Consider the following 5926-nt stretch of genomic DNA (forward strand, 5'->3'; position numbering starts at 1 on the left):
GTATCCTCTGCCTGATAACCTTTTTATAGTCCCCTTAGGTTGTCTGCCTTCACCCCTATCTTGGCATGATGTCCTGTCCAGTGGGAACCAATCTTCCTGTCCAGCTCTTCTCTTTGGATGGGGGCCTGTGTATCCCCAAGTAGCTTTCTTTTATTCTTCACCATGCCAGAATTTTGGGTGGTCAGGCTTTTTCTGCGAAAAATATGTGGATGTTCACTCTTCATTTCTGGCAGCTTCTGGAAGTTTCTCTTTATTTTTGGGGCTCAAGGCTCTCCTGGACAGGCAAGGGTGCATGTCCTTCTCATCTGCCTTTCCTGGAATTTGTTGAGCATTTTTTAGTCTGCTCACTGGACCTACACTAATCCTTTGCTCATGAAGTGTTACAAGCTCTTAGAGGAGTCCTTTCTTCTACTTCCTCCTTTTTGTTACCCGGGAATGTCTAAAAGGTGCACACAGGACTCTTGCAGCCATCCCCCATGCCCTCTTCTCACCCATGATCTGTTTTGCTGAGCTCTGCCTTCCAGATGTTTCTTCCATGTTGCCTTTTTCTTCTATCTTTTGGGTCTCCACAGTTATTTTTCTCCCTGACGTTGTCATTAGTTTTAATTGTACAGTCTTATTTCTGGCCATGTTGATACTCTCCAAGTGGTATTATTACTGGGTCTTCTCTGTTGTTCTCCAGGTGGTAGGCATTGTAGAGGAAGGTCTTCTCTGATGTTTTCTGGGTGGTGGGAATTGTACAGGGGGGCATTCTCTGATTTTCTCTTCGTTGTATGTGTTGTAGAGGGTTGTGTTCTCTCACCTTCTATTGCTGGTGGTTATTGTAGAGGGCATGTGTGCTGCTGTTCCCTGGTGGTGCGTATTCTAGGGTGGATGCACTTTAGTGTAGTCTTGATTTGGGTATTGTAGAGGAGTTTGTTCTATTATGCACTCTTGTTTTTAGGTTTTGTAGATGTTGGTGTTTTTGAAGCTCTCTTGCTGGTGGTTATCCTGGAAGGCTGCGTTCTCTGATGTCGTCCTGTTGGGAATATTATAGAGGGGGTGTTCTCTGGTGTTCTGTTGGGGGTCAGTGTTGAAGAAGGGAGCATTCCCTGAATTTTGTTCATGATGGATATAGGAGAAGGAGATGTTCTCAATGTTCTCTTGATAGTGGATATTGTAGAGGTGGATGTTCTCACATGTTATTTTGGAGGTTTATTGTAGAGGGGGACATTCTTTGATGTTCTCTTAGTGATGTATATTGTAGAGAGGGTGTCCTCTGTTGTTCTCTTGGCAGTGGGTATGGCATGGGATCAATCTCTGATGTTTTCTTTGTGGTGGGTATTGTAAAGGGGTCATTCTCAGGTGGTCTCTGGGTGGTGATATGGGAGGGAAGTTCTCTGATTTTCACTTGGTTGTGTGTTCTCTAGAGGTGGATGTTTCTGATATTCCATTGATGGTGGGTACTGTAGAGGTGGAAGTTGTTTTATTTTCTCTTGGTGGTTCATGCTGTAGAGGGTGGTTTTCTCTGATCTTGACTTGGTGATGGGTATGGTAGATGGTGTTCTCTGATGTTTTCTTGATGATGACTATTGCAGGGTGCAATGCTCTCTGATGTTCTCTTGGTGATTGTGATAGTCAGGTTTATATGTCAACCCTGGCCAGGTGTTAGTGCCCAGTTGTCTGGTCAAGCAAGCACCGGCTTATCTGTTGCTGGTGAGGACATTTCATGGCCTTAAATCATGAGCATGTTGGCTGCATCCATGGCTGATTACATCTGCAGTCAGCTAAGGGGAGTGTCTTCTGCAATGAGTGATGCTTAACCTAATCACCAGAAGGCTTTTAAAGAGTATTCTGATGCTCTTTGGTGGTGGGTATTGTAGAAGGGGGTGTTCTCTGATTTTCCTTTTGTTGTGGGTGTAGTAGCAGTGAGTGTTTTCTATGTTCTCTTTATGGTGGGCATTGTAGAGGGGTATGTTATTTGATGGTCTTTTGCTAATAGATTTTGTGGAGCGGGTCATACTGTGATGTTCCTTGGTGGTGTGCATTGGACAGGGACATTCTGTTATTTTCTTTGTTCATGGGTATTGCAAATGTGGATGATGTCTGATGTTTCCTTAGTGCAGGGTATTGCAGAGGGGAGCATTCCCTGATATTCTCTTGCTGGTGGGTATTGTAGAGGAGTATGCAATCTAATTTCCTTTTTGTAGTGGGATTTTTAGGTAGGTGGTGTGTCCATTTGAAACTGTTGTGTACTTCAGAAAAGCCATGTTCTTGAATCCTGATTCAATATTGTTGGGTGGAATCTTTTTGATTAAGTTGTTTCCATAGAGATGTGTCTCCACCCATTTAAGGTGGGTCACTTACTGTAGTCTTTTAAGAGGGATCCATTTTGGAAAAAGCTTCAGAGCCAACAGAGACACAGATATTTGAAGGTGTTTGGAATACCAACAGAGAGAACAGATGCTTAGACACAGATGTTTGAAAATTCAGAGCCCAGCAGATGTCCCCATGTGCCTTCCCATGAGATAGTAAGCAAACCAGAACCCAGAGTTGTGTCCTGGAGGAGCTAAGTGAAGGCCCCCAGATACTTAGAGAGGAAAACCCTACCACCAGAAGCTGGAAGCAATGGAAGCTGGAACAAGGACCAGCAGATGCCAGCCATGTGCCTTACCATGTGACAGACATTGGGCTTTCTTGAGTCAAAGTGTCTCTCTCTGGATGCCTTAGTTTGGGCATTTTTATGGCCTTAGAACTGTAAACTTGTCACTTAATAAATTCCCTTTTTAAAAGCCCTTTTTATTTCTGTTATATTGCTTTATGGAACATTAGCAAATTAAAGTAGATGTATTCATTGATATTCTGGTGGCAGAGGGTATAGAAGATGGGATGTGTCTCTAATGTTTCTAAAATGTGGGCTTTAGGAAAAGTTGATGTTCTATGATGCTCTGTTGGTGTTTGGTATTGTATAGGGGATGTTTCTGTGCTGCTATCTTGTTGGTTGATATTGTAGGGTGCTATTCTCTGATGTTCCTTTGGTGCAGAATTTGAGAAGGTGTTGTTTGCTGCTGTTCTCTTGGACATGGATATCGAAGAGGCGGCTGTTCTCTAATGTTCTCTTGGTGATGGGTATTGGAGAGGGGGGCATTCTCTGATTTTCTCTTGGTGGTGGGTATTTCAGGGGGAAAATCTCTGATGTTCACTTGGTGGATACTGTAGAACTTGATGTTCTCTTGGTGGTTGGAATTGTAGAGGGGGGGTGTTCTCTTATGTTACCTTGCTCATGGGTGTTGTAGAAGGGGGTGTTCTCTTATATACACATAGTGGTGGGTATTGTAGTGTGGAATGTTTTTTGATATAAACTTGGTTTGGGTTTAGTAGAGTGGCATGTTCTTTGTTGTTATCTTGATGGTGGTCATTGTCCAAGCTGATATCCTTGCATGTTTTCTTGTTGGAGAGTATGGGAGAGAGGTCACTCTTTGCCGTTCTCTTGGTAGTGCGTATTGTAGACATGGATGTTCTCTGATGTTCTCTTGGTAGAAGTTATTTTAGAAGTGTGTGTTCCATGATGTTCTATTGGTTGTGGAAATTGAAGAGGGTGGTGCTTCCTGATAATCTCTTACTGGGGGTATTATAAAGGAGGGTGTTCTCTCATGTTCTCCTGGTGGTGTATATTGTAGAGGTTGGTATTCTATGATGTGATCTTGGTGTTGTAGAGGGTGGTGTACTCCAATGTTCCCTTCATGATGGGTATTTTAAAGGAGGTGTTCTCTGATGTTCTGGTGGTGGTTGGTGTAAGAGACATGCTGTGTTCACTTCTGTTTTCTAGGTGGTGGTTACTGTGTTGGTGGATATTCTCTGATCTTCTGGGATTGGGAGGTATTAGAGAGGAGGAGGTTCTCTGATGTTCTCTTGCTGGTGAATATTGTAGAAGGGGAGGTTCTCTGATGATCTTTTAGTCATGGTTATTTGTACAGGGGGGGCGTTCACTAATGTTCTCTTTTGGTGGTTGGTATAGAAGAAGCATTTGTTCCCTATGTTTTCTTAATGGTGGATATTGTAGAGGTGGATATTCTCTGATATTTGATTGGTGGTGGATATCGAAGAGGGGAAAGTTCTCTGAAGTTTTCTTTGTGTTGAGTATTGTACAGGATGATGTTCACTGAAGATCTCTTGGCCATGGGTATAGTAGAGAGGGACTCTCTCTGATGTTCTGTTTCTGGTGTAGAGTGGTTCATTCTCTGATTTTACATGGTGGTGGATATTGTAGAGATGAACATTCTCTGATGTTCTCTTTGTATTGGGTATTGTAGAGTACAGTCCTTTCTGATGTTTCTTTATGGTGATTATTGTAGAGAATTAATGTTATCTGATGTTCTCTCAGATTGGGTATTTTACAGAGTGGTTTCTCTGATCCTCTCTTGGTGGTGTATATTGTAGAGGGAGTTGTCCCTGACATTCTCTTGGTGGTGAGCACTTCAGAGTGTGGCCATCTCTATTGTTCTCTTCATGGTGGTTATTGTAGAGGGTAGTGTTTTCTGATCTTCTCTTGGTGGTGTGTACTGAAGAGGTGTGTATTCTCAAATGTTCGGTTGGTAGCAGGTATTGTAGAGGAGAATGTTCTCTGATGTTCTCATGGTGGAGGATATAGTAGAGGTTGATGTTCTCTGATGTTTTGTTGGTGTTATTTTATAGAGGGAAGTTCTCTGATGTTCTCTTGGTAGTGGGTATTGAAAAGGATGTTCACTGATTTTCTCTTGGTGGTGGGTACTGTGCAGGGGGTGTGCCTTAATATACCCCTCATGGTGAGTATTATAGATGGGAGTGTTGTCTAATTTTCTTTTGGTGGTTGGTATTTTACTTGGAGGTGTACTCTGAAGTTCTTTGTTTTTGGGTATAGGAGAGGGGGAGTGTTCTCTGATGGTCTTCTGGGGTGGTTAGTGTAGAGGGGTCCAATTTCTCATTTTCTCTTTGCTGAGGATATTGCAGTGGGAGAAATTCCCTGAGGTTCTGGTGGTATTGTCTATAGGAGATGAGGACATTCTTTGATATTCCATTGATAGTGGACATAGATGAAGGGAGCATTTAAAATTTTATTTTGGAGAGGGTATTGTAGAGGAGGATTGTGGTAGTTAGATTCAGTTGTCAACTTGGTCAGGTGAAGGCACCTAGTTCTGTTACTGTGGGCATGAGCCAATGGTACGTGAACCTCATCTGTTGCTGATTTACATCTGCAGTCGTTTAGGAAGCGTGTCTGCTGCAATGAATGATGTTTGACTTAATTGGCTGGTGCCTAAATGAAAGAGCACAACGTACCACAGCCCAAGCAGCTCAGCATACCTCATCCCAGCACTCGCAGCTCAGCCCAGGCCTTTGGAGATGCAGAAAGAAATAACCCTGGGGAAAGTTGTTGGAAACAGAAGCCTGGAAAGAAGGCCAGCAGAGACCATCCTGTGCCTTCCCACGTAAGAAAGAACCTCAGATGAAAGTTAGCTGCCTTTCCTCTGAAGAACTAACAAAATAAATCCCCTTTTATTAAAAGCCAACCCATCTCTAGTGCATTGCATTCTGGCAGCTAGCAAACTAGAACAAGGATGCTCTCTAATTTTCTGTTGGTGGTCTGTATGGTAAAGGGGGAATGCTTCTGATGTTCCCTGTTAATGGGTTTTGTAGCAGGGATGGACCCTGATGTTCTCTCGTTGGTGGGCATTGTAGAGACAGGTGTTCTCTGATGTTCTCAGTGGTGGTGGGTATAGGGGAAGGTTGGTATTCTCTGATGTTCTTTTGGTGTTTATTGTAGAGAGTGGTATTCTCTGATGTGCTCAAGATGGGTGATATAGTGGAGGTTGATGTTAAATAATGTTCTGCTGGTGTTGGAAATTGTAAAGGGGATGTGTTCTGCTGTACTTCAGTGGAGAATATGGGAGGAGGATGTTCTGTGTTGTTC

Source organism: Tamandua tetradactyla, chromosome 2, assembly GCF_023851605.1.
Source record: "Tamandua tetradactyla isolate mTamTet1 chromosome 2, mTamTet1.pri, whole genome shotgun sequence".
Taxonomy (NCBI): domain Eukaryota; kingdom Metazoa; phylum Chordata; class Mammalia; order Pilosa; family Myrmecophagidae; genus Tamandua; species Tamandua tetradactyla.